The sequence below is a fragment of the Talpa occidentalis genome, unplaced genomic scaffold, assembly GCF_014898055.3.
Source record: "Talpa occidentalis isolate TD23 unplaced genomic scaffold, MPIMG_talOcc4v2.1 talOcc4.2, whole genome shotgun sequence".
NCBI lineage: Eukaryota > Metazoa > Chordata > Mammalia > Eulipotyphla > Talpidae > Talpa > Talpa occidentalis.
In genome coordinates, this window is record NW_023602073.1 from 109,474,751 (window position 1) to 109,488,900 (window position 14,150).

The following is a 14,150-nucleotide window of genomic DNA, read 5'->3' on the forward strand; positions in this document are numbered from 1 at the left end:
TTTGTTCAAGAATGAAAAACTTCAAAATAGTCATGAAAAACAGTGAGCTAATCTGTGCCCAGAGGTGTATTTTTTAAAAGACTATAGTCCCGGTTTATTCCACTCTACTTGGTCTTAAGCCAATTAGCAAGAACTCAGCTTCTCAACCCTCAGCCTTAGCAGAGATTTGGGCTGCTGTCAGAAAACAGTTTTCTGTGAAACAATTTTCTCACTGCTGTTCCCTTACCTTGTATCAAAGAAATGTTAGTTCCATTATTCTTTACTGGGTTCATGTGAAATAACTTTTCACTACAATGGAGGGCAGGCAACAGAAAGGACCAGTTCTATGTACCATCACATGTCACTGCCCCCACAATTCTCACACACTTCACGCCCCAACTTGAGACTTTAGCTTCAGTTCCCTAGAGAGAGTTTATGCTCATTCGGCCTCATTAAAGCAACACAACTTTTCACTGTGGGACCAATTAACCATTTCCACATCAGACACCAATACAACCCACCAGACAGTTGACCCTCATTATTTATGTTAAGTACTTAATATGTATTATGTTACCAACATTAAAACAAGAGCTATATTTTTGCTTGGTTTGTGGTGATTTCAGACATTGGAACCAGTTGGTTCTTTTTTCCCCTCATATTAGTTCAATGCTTTACTTGTAATTTGTACACCAAAATTTAAAGTGATCTATAGTTTTCCACTAGAAGCATTTTTGCAAATGAGCTCTTAAAGCTCTTGATTGCTCTTCAAAGGCAATCCTCCCTTTGAAATATATTGAAATATACTTTCAATATAAGGGGCAATGCACAGTTATTAAATTACCCCCAAATCTCATGGCAAGCTCCCCTGGACAGTTGACAACAGCACCCCATGAACCAAACCAATGACCACAGCTTTCTGAGGACTGAAGAATGACAGAAACCTATTCCCACAGGGGATTTCTTTATTGATTCATAAAACTAACGCCTCACACATTTTTAAATTATTCTGTCTGGGATAAACATCACATCTTACAAGTTAACTGTTTCATTAAACCTTGACATCACATAATTTTCCAACAGTGAGGGCAAGAAATTCTAAGGCTGTGAAGGGAAGAGGGCTGCCTCTACTTTGGAAGGCCACAAAGAATGAGAATGACTCTTCTTGCCTTGACATGGTTTAGAAATAGGCCCAAAGGAATTATTTAAGTTCTGTGACCTCCAGCTCCTGACATGAACAAAATAAAAATGCACAAACGCCCCAAAGCTGGTTTTATCTTGTGTTTTTCTCTTCAATTCTTTCTTTCCTCATTCAGCTAGCGCAGCTGTCTATCAAACCAGGATCGAGTCCTGAGGCCAGCCCCAGGCCGACTGGAAGGCCACATCAGGGGCGGACTCTCAGACATGGCGGAGATGTGAACATGGGACTGGTGAGAGAACTCAAGGCCTGCCCCACACACCGGGGAAACACTCCTTAGTGTTCAGCCCTGCTTTCCTCATCAGGACAGAGATGTTCCAAGATGACTTGTAGACAAATGTGAAAGCGAGGGAAATCTTTCCTTTGATCCAAAAGAAAAGGACCCTTGGAGTCTATATGCTGATAGCCCCATGCCTCTGTTGGTTGTTATCACTGAGTCCTTTCTGAACTGGGTAAAGTCCTTTGTGCACTGGGTAAAGGAGGGAATGTGAAGGTGAGGTCTTAAGGAGGGTGGAGTGGTCTCTCTCCTCTGACTTCTATTCCAGGACCTTTTTGTTCAGTGCCATTTTCCCTGGGCTGGACTGGGGACACTGGCAAGGTAATTCTGTGCTCTGCCTAGCTCAGCATTTGTTCCCAAGTTCAGTGCCCATCTTCATGAAAGGCTGCATATTTCTTCAGGATTACTTTCAAGCATATGTTTCTGTTTTGAAGGCAGGAGGAGTTTTGCTCTGTAATGATCAGTCCAGAGAAAGAAAAAGGGCAAAGGCGTTTGTTACCGAGTATTCAGGTCCCAAAAGTTGAGTCACCATCGCGAGGCTAACCGGTCAACATCATCACCTTTCAAAGCACAGAGTTGACACTATTTTTTCCTGGCATATTAATTTTCTCATAACTGCCAGCTCCACTCCTCTGCCTCTATGTCATATGCCTTACGGAGAAAATAGGGCCACCACACCTCCGCCCAGCCCCTTCCCTAACACAGCCTGGCTGCAGGAGCACCAACCAGTCTTGAAAATCAGCAACACTGGGACCAGCTCCATGAATCTGATCAATAAATGCAGCTGTTGAAAAAGAAATGCATCTGCCCCACACAAATGTAGGTAGAATATGTCTGAGTTGGTGGGGGCGGAAAGAGGTGTTTATATGACTTTGTGTCACCAGAGTCATAGTAAAATACAACTGATAACATCCATCTTAGGGACGCTTGCTATGTGGATTCCAGAATATATTTCCTTTACTTCAAGGTGTCACACAGACTCAGTGGAATGACTTTTCAACTTAATACAAAGTGAGAACTGCCACTGGGGAGTAAATTCCTTTCCGTCCTAAAATAGTAGTCCACAAAGTAGTCATTGCAGGAAGCAAGAGGTGTTTTATCTCTTCAGTGGTGGCAAAGTGCCTCTTCTGGTTGAAAAATGCTGATTTATTCCAGAATGCACAAACCCTGCTTGCTGTTCCTCAGAAGGGCCGGCTTCACCCAATGGTATCCTGTCCCAACCTCCTGGCTGTGAGAAGCAGAAGCCCCCAATGCTAGTGCTTGAGTCCAGAGAGAGGAGAAGAAGGTCTGACTGTAGAAGGAGGATTTGCAGCCATTTGCAGCTTGCATTTCAGTAGCCCTGGTCAAACAGCACTGTCCTTAGTGAGAGAGACCCTGAATGCTACCTCTCAGTGTGACCAGTACCCAGGAGAGGGGAGTGTGTGTGTAAGTGTGTGTGTGTGTTTCCTCATGGAGCAGGTTACTCTGAAATGCCCATGGTCCCTGTGCCTCTGCAAACATTAATAGGTGTAGGCTAGAATAAGCCAAATTTCAAACAGCTGTAAGCATGTCCAAAATGGCCCTCCTGCAGCTCCTCTTCTTCAAGTCTCAATCTAAATCTCAGAATCTGATAAACCTCCGATGAGAGTTTGCAAAAATATTAAGGAATGAACCCTTTGCCAGAACTGAAACCGAGATGAAGGCAACAACAATGAAAAACATTTAGAACCTCCAGGGCTTGTAGCCAACATGTGCACCAACACATGCAGCATTCGCCATGGTGATTTGCAGCAGAGATTCGAGCAGAGATTTACAGCAGAGGCTAGAATGTGGTGCTCTTGCAAATGCAGGGGTTGGGTGCGGGGGAAGGTAGAAAAGGAAAATGAAGGCAGGGAAAGCAACAGATTCGAATGCAATCCAAAGGTCCTGAGCCACTCTTCAATCTCAGATATTTTACTATAATTTGGGTGATTACAATGGTCTTGCGGTAAATTGGAAAATGTCACAATAGATGTTTGAATTAAAATCCAGGTTTGCCAAAAGACCAATTGTTAAAAATTGGCAGCATTCCAGAGAACTTACTAGGCAGCATTCTGCCGGGGGCTGAGAGAATTGCTAATTCCAGAGAAAGTTAATTATCACCTTATTGATAAAAGGGTAATTTTAAAAGCTCATGGTGTGGCTTTTGTGACTCATTAATTAAAATTTAGAGTAATTTATTAGACACAGTGGTGGCTCCTGTTGCATTATATATGTACCAAACCATTTGATTTTTCTCCCAGAGGCTGTTTTTAATCCCCCTCCTCTCGCCTCACCTGCCTGCCTTTGGAAGCAACAAAAACACTAAAAAAAAAAAAAAAGTGTAAATCTCAAACTAGACTTTTGGGAAATGGCAAGATTACAAAGTAAAATGTCCAGGGACGCACTTCAACAAAGCTCCCTCCTAGAATTGTCAAATGTGCCCCCAAATGAAGCCCGTGGGCTCACACCCCAAGGGGCTGTTGTAACAAACCTTCTCTCCAAAATGTTAGACCGAATTTTATACTTTTTGATAATGAGAGCTCAACAGTCGTTCCTCAACTCCTTTCCCTTCCCTCCCGCACCCCTGGGGGCTGGGGGGCAGAAAGAGGAGTGGGCAGAAGAGAAGGGGCACAGGAAGAAACTGGAGGTGCTTGGAATGCTGAAGCTCCTGCCCCCCGGGTGGACAGTGTGGCCCCAGCGGCCGTCGGGACTGGGACCAGCAGGAAGCGCGCCCGGCCACCTGGTGTCAGTGTGAAGCCGAGACCAGCCCAAGGAGTGAGCTCGGGACTTGTGCCCCACCTCTGCCTGGACCCAGCCTCCCCCACCCTGCCCTGCCCCGCCACTCACAACAGACCTGCAAAAGGCTTTAGACGCAAATTCCCCAAATTTGCAAAAAGGTATTTCTCTCTGAGCATCCCTTGTTTTGATTGAAGGAGACTTCAGTTACAGTTCCCCAAACCTGCTCAAGTGCCGCACTTGAGATCAAAGGTTGAGAATAAAATAAAAACTAAAACATTTACCAGAGGTTTAACATGATCTGCTGTAATTTTCACATCACTAAAAGATTTTTATTTAAAACTTTTTAATTCTATTTGGGTGCTTTGCAACATCCCTTGAATTTTTCTAACAGAAAGATATCATTTTCAAAGGCATTACTTTTTTGAATTTTCAAAGGAAATTTCCTTGCTGCGGGGTGAAAGGACGGAGGCGGCTGGTTTTGCAGCATCTGGTCTGCTCCCCTCACCTGCCACCGCAAGAGCCCGAGGACCCCAGCCCCCAGAAACCCAGAGCCAGAAAGTGAAACTGCGCTTGCTGGTTTCACTTGCCTCGAAAACAAACCACCAAAAGCAAAGAAATGACCGAAAGCAATCGACTCGTTTCTCTTATTTTCTTCTTTTTCTATTATGGTTCGTTGACTTGGGGGGGCGGGGGAGAGGGCAGAGAGCGCAGGAAACAAAAGCAATTTGGGGGGTACAGGGCGGGGGAGAAACGTAGACACGTTGAATGTAAAAGGCTGGGGTTTTGAGGAATTTGTTCTTTTCTTATAATTCTACAAATGAAACATTCACCAAAATAAATTTACCAAAAATATGAGAGCCCCTCCACACACACAATCTAAAGAGCTAAAGAAAACACGTTTGTATTTTTAAAAAGATCTCTCACAAGCACATTTAAAAGGTAAGGAGGTTGAAATCACCCAACAACTTTCCTAAAACTGAAGGTTCTACAGTAGCAACATTTCAAGTTTAAACGATCCTCCTGCTTTTCTAGGTGATCCTTACCCAGCTGCTGTTGCTCAAACAAACCCCTTATTTTTAAAAAGCTAGTTCTACCAAGGAATACAAAAAATGCTCCTTGCACACACTGTGCCCCTGGACAGTGTACTTTATTTACCGTGCTGCAGATTCCTCTGTAGTTAGTTTTATGTTTTCACTCCAAATATCCTATTTATAATAAAAAGAAAAATTCAAAGCACAGGGGGAGGAGGGAAGCAAATATGTCTCCCACTCTTCAGAAATGATTCCTCTGATTGAAAAGGACAGAAAATACCGTCTACTACAAACCACTTGTTTTTGAGGTGCCTGGATTATTTTTGCAAGTACCAGTGTCTGAGACCAACCAAAAAGCCACTTTCTCAGAAAGCTACTGATTGTCTAACGCTCTGGGGTACGGTCTCCGACTCTTGGGACAGCCCCTGGGTCCCAGCTCCTTCAGTCACAGGCCCCATGCAGAACGTGACCCAGCAGCTCCAGTCTGACTTACAGGAGCGCACCTCACTCTCACCCACTGTCCTGCCCTGCGCCTCGAAAGCCTTCTGCCAGCGGAGGAAGATGTGGAAGCTGGGTCAAGTCACACCACTCCCCACCTGGAAAGGGGTGACTCTCTGTACCTGAACTTGGGAAAACTGCTCTGACACTCTCGTAACATGTTTTTTCCCCAAAACCAAAACTAACAGTAAATAGCATTCTCGTCTATCCTGGTCAGGAAAAACCAGCATAAAGACATGTAAAATATTTCATGTAGCATATAAAAAAAATAGAATTCAAGTTAAAAAAACCACTTTTGCATGCTCACCCCAAACCAATTTTTAATCATTAAATTTTAGGTAAATATTTTTACCCCAAGACAAACAACAATGTAATTTTAAAAAATCGAAGCAAAGCGAAATCATCATGCCAAAAAAAAAAAAAAAGCTAATTATTTGCACTTATATTTGGGGTAAAAGTACTTTTTACATACCCAATTGCAGAGTTCAAGAGTAGTGAGTGTGTATATACCCAAAATGTCTAAACTATATAATTCTATGTTACACCTTCCCCTCTGAGATCTGGTCAAGAAATCAAACATTACATTGTAAGTAGGAGGAACTGTAGTTTACCTGCCGGCCTCAGTGGTTTTACTATAGAGCACCGGGGTTGTGCACGGCCATAGAGGCAGGCGCACACCCCAGAGACAGTACCAGGGAACCTGTCGTGCTGACAGTAAAAAGAGAAGGAGCTCTTGCCAATGGCACACCCTCCATTTGTGCATCTCCCTTACCTACAGCTTGTTCACCAGAGCCCTGAAGGTTCTTTACCAGGCCGGGAATGTTGACTCAGAAGACAGATGACTTTCAGTACATGCAAACCGAGTATTGCAAAAGCTAGTCTTCCACCCGTGTGTTAGTTGCTCACAGTTAGTCTCCAGCAGCCCTGCTCTCCGGCTGCAAACATCTCATTAGACTAATGCATTCAGCACAGGCAGAAAACTCGATTTACCATAGCTACAGCAATGAATTTCCATTACGATGACAGCTTCAACCACATCATGTCCGGAAAACCAGCCAACCGCTGGCTTTTAAAGAACACACACATTTTACATGCAGAAAACGAGGCACGCGCGTGCGTGTGTGTGTGTGTGTGTGTGTGTATGTGTGTGTGCTTCTTGTTTCCTTCCTCTTAGCAGCCAAACTAAGAGAAATGTGCAGTGTAGTTTTTGCCGACATGAGCTGCAAGGTAATGACACTTTTGCTTTTTTGGTAGTTACGTCCTTGTAATAACCTGAATTATGTCACAATTGTCAGAATGGGTGTTTCCAACATTTCGGTTTTCATTACCCCTCCTTCTGTTGCCATAGAAACCAGACTGTAACCTCATCTCTTTGTCCCAGTCCTGCAGCAGTGTGGGCCAGCACTGGGCTTACAAGATATTGGTGATCTGAAGGAGTGAATGTTTGACTTCGGACAAATAAAAAGAAATATCTCAGGGGAGACTGTGTGCTTGCTAGAAGGGTGTGCCTGTACAGGTGAATGTACCACAGTCATACACAATAACTTTGCAGCTGCATGTGACAACTGCGGTCAGTTTATGAATACACAGCCCTAACTTGGACTCCAGATCTAGGTGTGTAAATACAGAAGCATTTCCACACTCGTGAACACGGCTGGGGCCTGCTGGCGTGGAATGGTCCTCACACAAGAAAAGGGCTATGATTCATCCTGCGTGCCCCATTGTGTTCTCCGTTGCAAATCAATTTATACTGGTAAAGGGGCTTTTTTCCCTCCTTTTTTTTTTTTTTTTTTTTGCAAAGCTGACCAAGGCTTCCCACTGCCCATTTCATTCACGATCTCAAGCATTTCCTACAAAATGAAACATCCACCCTACAAACTTGTGGCCACCCGCAGGCTTTCTCCTGGGGATAAGCAACAAGCAAATTTAGCCAGGACTAAATATATGCCAAGGGCTAATTAGGGTTTAGGATACAACTTGGACAGCTACTGAGGGTAAAAAATAAAATTACAAACTGAGAGTTTTTAAAATATGTCTGCAGGGTCACCATAAGAAATAGCAATTCTAGGGCCTTCTTGGCTGTAAGGGGTTAAGCATAGCACTGTGAAGATATCCGCAGCCTCTGCAACACAAGTTCAATCTCCAGCCAAGCCAGGGAGCTACCCACATGGCACAGCAGACCTCTCCTGACTCGCCTGCTGCTCCCCTCAGCAGTGTATTTCAGTCAGTCTGCCTGTTCTGCTCCCCACTCTGTCTCTGGTGAATCCTCTCACCCCCCACACCTCTGGCCTGTACCCCGGTTCTTGTATGCATAAATAAATAAATCTTTAAAAATAAACAAAAAAATAACAACTCTTAAGAACTGGCTCCTCAAATTATAAAATAGAAAAAAAATATTTTTTTTTTAAATCAAAGCATTGTGTTTATTGAATAAGAAGTTAATTCACTACCTCAGTTCATCTAATAATCTAGTGTAATTGACAGGCAGGTTTAGTAGTTTTTCATTTTCATTTTAATATGAGTTGATTTCATGAGAGAAGGAGGAAGAGGAATAGGAAGAGGAGGAGGAGAAGAAGGAGAAGGAGGAAAAAGGAAAACAGGGCCCGAAGGATGATTTGCGTTTGGCGGCATCTCTGTCCCAGCTCAGAGGCTGTTGTATGTATGTCCCTGGCCTCAAATGCAATCCCATGTGACACTCAGCAAAGCAACTTGAGGGGTCTGAGGTGCTAAACCAGGCTTTACTTTAAAACATTTCTTCCGAGAAACAAAATGAATCTTTCTTAAATTATCAAAAAAAATTTCAAGTCCTTTAAGAGAAGAAAATGATTTGGCAGGATCACAAGAGAAAGAGATTTGGTTTTCCTACCCAGTTCTGTGAAGGTGTGTGATCTGATCCTCAGGGTCCATGCCTCCTCACCTCCTCCCAGATGTGCAGGTACTGAGATGCTCCCTTACGCTGGGCGCGGCCACCTAACAGGAAAGAGCATAAAGAAAGCATAGTGCCATCTAACAGGTCAGCAGTGCAACGAGATTCAAAAGTAAGTATTTCTCTCTCTCTCTCTCTCTCTCTCTCTCTCTCTCTCTCTCTCTCTCTCTCACTGGAATTTATTTCAATCTACAACCAAGATGATAAACCTTAAGAAATCAAATCCATGTTTTTAAAAATCCTAAATGCTTTTAACTCCAAGAAAAATTTAAGTGTAGCATGTAAAATAAAAGAAATCCATTGGGGTGACTGCACACAAGCTAAGGTGGTCTATCAAAAAGAAAAGGGTCTTCTCTGAGCTAATGTGTCTCTAAGGCCACCTTGAGGTGGTACCATGTGGCTCATTTTCTGTGGCACTTTGGTTCCATTGCCCTCTCTGACCACAGACAGCATGCTCCACTCTTTGCACACAAATGCTACTGGATTGCTGCTGGGCAAAAGGTAGGCTGAGAAAACAGATTAATTTAGGGGTTTCCCAAATGCAAACTTAAAATCTCCACTTGAAGAGTAATCTCTCTGTCAGCTGCTGATGAAAAGTTATGTCTCCAATGTAAGCATCAGGTAGAGAGGGCTGTTTCCTAGACAGGGGAGTCAGTGCTTCTGGAAAAACCACCTTTGTTAGCACAACAGCTAACATGTCCTCAGGAATACTACATACAAGTTCCTTTCTTATGTTATCTCATTTACAAGACCCTATCAAATAAATATTATGATCATCCCCATTCTACAGATAAGGAAACTGAGTCTTGGGAAGATTAAACAAGTTGCACAAGATCACACAGCTCAGAAGCAGTGGGTACAGTATTGACCAATGCACAGAAATTAATCATTTGGCCACAGGACCACCTGCCACAGTCCCTGGGTCCAGCTCTGCCATTAACCCAGTGACATTGGTTAAAGTGCTATCCTTTGATAACATGGGGAAGGGGAAGGGACTAGATCATCTTTGTGGTCCCTTATGGGTCTGACTTATACTTTATCTGCTGGGTTGGAAGAGACCAAGCTTTGGGCTGGAGTAGACCGCCGTTGTGGTTGTGGTTATGGTCATGAATACTAAGTGAAAAGCACCCTGTCTCTCAAAAGGAAAAGACCTGGTAAACAGTGTTTTGGACTGTCAATTTGGGATGGAGGAAGCAAGGAAAGAACACAAAGAAAGAACAGGGAAGGTTTAAAAAGGTCAAGATTCTATCAATGAAGTAGTAAAGGGAAGCCAGCTTCACAAGCTTAATTGTCCCATAACTTTCCACATCATTGTCCCACATCATTCCACACAAACTTTTCCTTAAATGTTTCTGAACATTTTAGGGTTTCAGGGTTATGGAAGGTATGAGGTTTATGATCCCCATCTTGCCAAAGGGGGAATAAAGGCAGAAAAATGTTTACCAGATTAATCAGGTAAGAAAGCAGAACCAAGTCAGACCCCTTGTCTCCTCAACCTGCCACTCCTTCAACCCAAAGCTTTGCCATCCCAGGGTCAGATCTACACAAGCAAGAATCTTTTGAAATTAAAAGCAAAACTGTTCTAGGAAGTGAAGATAAACAAAAACAACCTCAATGTCTTAATAACAAGAAATCACTTAAGCAAGTGTGTCGTGTGTCCTGAGTCCACACCACAGAATATATACAATGTAACCACCAAAAAAGATGTCATAGAAACCATAGAAAGACATGAAAACAATGTTCAAAATATACAATTGCTAAAAAAAAAATGCAGGTTAAAAAATATGCAGAGTAGAATCTTATTTTGAAAAAATAATGGTTTGCAAAGTACTAGAGATATGGTACTAGTAATTATTGCCAAGGGATAAGATCTGGAGTAGTTCTTTATTTTTTTTAATTTTTCTTTTTCATATTCTCTACAGAGGAAGGCCTATTTTTAGTGATAACAAAATGTGATGCCAATTAATTGATTGATTTGTGACAGAATTTTCCCTCATCACATCAGCAAACCTATCTCCAATAATTCTCACAAATCTTATAAGTCTCGTTTCTTGCCCCACCTGAAGCTCTGGGTCTGGGGCCCTGGCTAAATAACATTTGGGGACTGATTAGAGAAAGTATTTGTCTCGAGTATGATGGTTTTGGTGGCAGCAGCTCAGGGACCCTCCTCCCAGGGCCAGTGTCTGGTAAAAGGGTTGGTGTGTAAGACCATGTGACTAAAGCCAGGACACAAAGGGGACATGGTGGTGGGGGATTTTCTTTGGACACTAGGCTATAAACTTCAAAATGGCGGGAGACTTGCTCTCCACTGTATCCCCAACAGTGTCTGGTCAGTAATAGGAAATCAACAAATAATTATTACTAGAATAAAGGTGACCTAATCTAATTATTAGTATAAGCTTCTAGACTTGATTCCTTCTTCCCCCAAAAAGTGATTGACTTTGGATGTCTGTCAGCAGAAAGAAAATCTTCATTTGTTAAAGTTGGAAATATGACTTCTATATACTATCTCCCTCTTCCTTTATGCTCTTAAAATGTTATCTTTTAGGAATCATGTCTGCTTTGAGTCATGTTTATTTGAAACTAACAAACTTTTATTTGAAATCCACACAGTTGATCTCCAAGCATTTCTGGCTATTAGCTAGGTTTCACTTTTCCTCCTAAAATATTTTTTCCAAGTTAAATATAAGAACCCAGTCTTGGTCGCTGAGAAACTCCTCGAGTTGGAGAATGTGGGCTTTGGTTAGATGTGCATATGTGTTCTAAAGAGACAGAAAAAAACATTTCAAGTAAAGAGTAGATGCAAGCGGTGATAACAATTATTACTTCTGGATCCAATTCTTATAGAAAGTGGGGGGGTGCTCTATATGTGTGTTTGTGTGTTATCGTGTGTGTGTGTGTGTGTGTGTGTGTGTGTGTTTGTAAAGCAGGAGGGTCATAGCAGGGGACCTTGCTAAGAGAGACTTACATTTTTCAATTTCCATGTAGAGGCTATCTGCAGTTTCAATTTCTGTAATAAAGTCATTGATCACCTGATGCTCCAGCTCCCTTTATCTGTGGGAAGAATTCCAAGATGGGAAATCTTGAAACAAAACTTGAACCCGAATGCAGATAATACAGTCTGAAATTTTCCATTGTCTTTAATAAAAAAAAAAAAAGCAGTTTGTTGGTGAATAAAAAGCAACTGGTTGATGAGTTCTTAAATAACAAACTTTAGTGTGGACCATGCCTTTGATAAGCCCACTTGGGGTAGAACCTGAATGCAGAAAACTGGGTCTCCAGCCAAAAGAAAGGAAAGAGAAAGTAATGTTGCAAGCAACAATAAAGACAACTCAAACTGGCTTTAGAAATAAAGAGCATTCCTTGGCAGGGACTCCAGTAAGATCTAGCTAAGGCGCACCCAACACCTCCTACTCGCACCCAGCACAAGGGAGACCCTCCCAGGCAGCTCCACTGAGGAGCAAGGAACTGTCACTCCAGGGTCACCCACCTACACCCCTCTCATCTTACCAGCTGAAATTGGGCCCTACCCTACCCCTGAACCAAAGACTAGGAGAGACTGGTTTAAGTCCACCCCTGATAAGATGGAGTGGGGGTGCTCACCTGTCCCCCGATACAGGAGTTGAATGGGTAGGAGTGCATACCTAAATAGCAATTAAGGTGCATTTACTGTGAAGTGGGGAGAGGAAGGGATGCTAAGGGACAAAACCAGCAAGAAGGGAATGGCTAGCAGGAGGTAGGGAGGGAAAATTTGGGAGAAGAGAAACACGTGGGGGTGAGGAGGTGGTAGGGTGCTGTCACCCACACCCTGCTGAGCTCATAGACACTGATTTTCAGGAAAGACCACAGAAATTGTGAAGTGCTTGATGTGGTTGCATTTCTTGTAGAACTGGTGAAGAGGCTGAGTTTTGTATCCTGGGTTGATGCAGATGAAACCAAGACAGCGCATGAGAAGTCAGGGCCCAAGCCCAAAAGGATCCAGAAGCTGTAGAAGTAGGTGCCCTACAGAGAGGGCTTCTGGACTTCTCTAAGATGTGAAAATCAGGAATTTGCAAGGCAAATTGGCAGCTGGCAAGGGGGCTAGAGCCACGTAAGTTATTTCGCTGTGTTGTGTCCCTTAATAAAGGGCAGGGATCTCCTGGAGAGGAAGACTTGACTGGAGTTGGTACTCCAGAGATGGAAGATTGAATAATCTACCCTGGGAGAGAGGTGTGGTGGGCCGATCACCTTATCTGACTGTGCATCCACCCCTCAGCTGCCCGTGAGGGTTTTGTGGGTGGGAGTTGAGTCCCTTCTCTGCCAGAAGAGAATTGCTGGGCAGGTCTGTTCTGTACTCTTGAACCACATAGTGGCTGCAGGCCAACCTTGAGGGAGTGAGAAGGAGGACACTAGCAGGTGCCATAACGACCTGGGCTCAGGGGGTGCTACAGGGGTGGCCAGACTGCCTGCTCCAGGCGGCACCATTGGGGAACAGGTCCCTCTACTGACCTTCCAGTGGCCAAGACCAGAACTACCTCTTTGGATTAAGCATAAAACTCAGAAAGTTTGGGAAGACATCTGGAGAGAGATATCTGCCTTCCTTCAATAGAAAGGGTCTAGCTCTGAATTCTATTCATATAAACACAACAAGAGATGTGAATAGAAAAAACTAAAATGAGAAGAAAACATAACAAGAAATGTATGAGTATTGTGTGCAGCTCAGGGGCTCAGAGCAGGGATTTGGACTTGATCTCCTCTGTGCCCACAGGTGAGGAACTTAACCCCTTTGTGCTTTAGCTCCTGTGGTCAAACGGGGGTACTAACACTGTTGTGGAGACTCAGTGAGTGAGTAGGGGTACAATGTCACATTGCCAAGCTGTTGGAATAGTGCCTGGCACTACATGTATATATCCCTAACATGTATACTGGGGACATTAGGGAAAGAAAGGACAAAGGAAAGAGTGAAAGGGTTGTCGGAAAAGTCATGATGCATTTTTGCTTGAAAAACACAGAAAAAAACACATCATGACTTTTCTGACAGCCCAATAAAAGGTATAAATACACTTTGACAAACAAAAGGGAAAAGGGGGAAAAGCAACAAAATTATAGAAACTGCAAATCACATGGACAAGAGGAAACTGATCTGGTGGCCCCAAGTAACCTGACCCCTTATTCTGAAGTAGGGGGGAGGTGTCCTAGGAAGCCCACAGTTCACACTATTGGGCCCAGAACCACAGGAATCTCCAAAAGTGGAAGTCAGAGAGAACTAAGAAGATCTCATCCCTTTCCCACCCCTGTTCTTCTGGCGATGGTCCTCAGCCCTGACCCAATGAAGGCTTACTTTGTTCTCAAGGACACTGGCACATCTGATGGTAGAGGTGCTGTGCCAACCCAGCATTCAGAGAAAGCTCACAGCCTGAACAGAGAGGCCCACAGCCTCTGCTGCCACTCAACGGACAGACTGTTTGCAGGGAGAATTATACCCCCCAGGTAGGACATCGGAAGTTTCCTATGAAGAAGCTAACC

General features: G+C 43.4%; 1 protein-coding gene across 1 annotated transcript in view; it reads right to left on the reverse strand.

Moving 5' to 3' along the window:
• The window catches only part of SCML4 (Scm polycomb group protein like 4), a 95,721-nt gene extending 89,050 nt beyond the window's left edge, over positions 1-6,671 (reverse strand). The window contains exon 1 of the mRNA XM_037520176.1: positions 6,492-6,671. The gene's annotated coding sequence lies outside the window, so the exon portion shown is untranslated. The remainder of the gene's footprint in view (positions 1-6,491) is intronic.
• Positions 6,672-14,150: the final 7,479 nt, after the last annotated feature.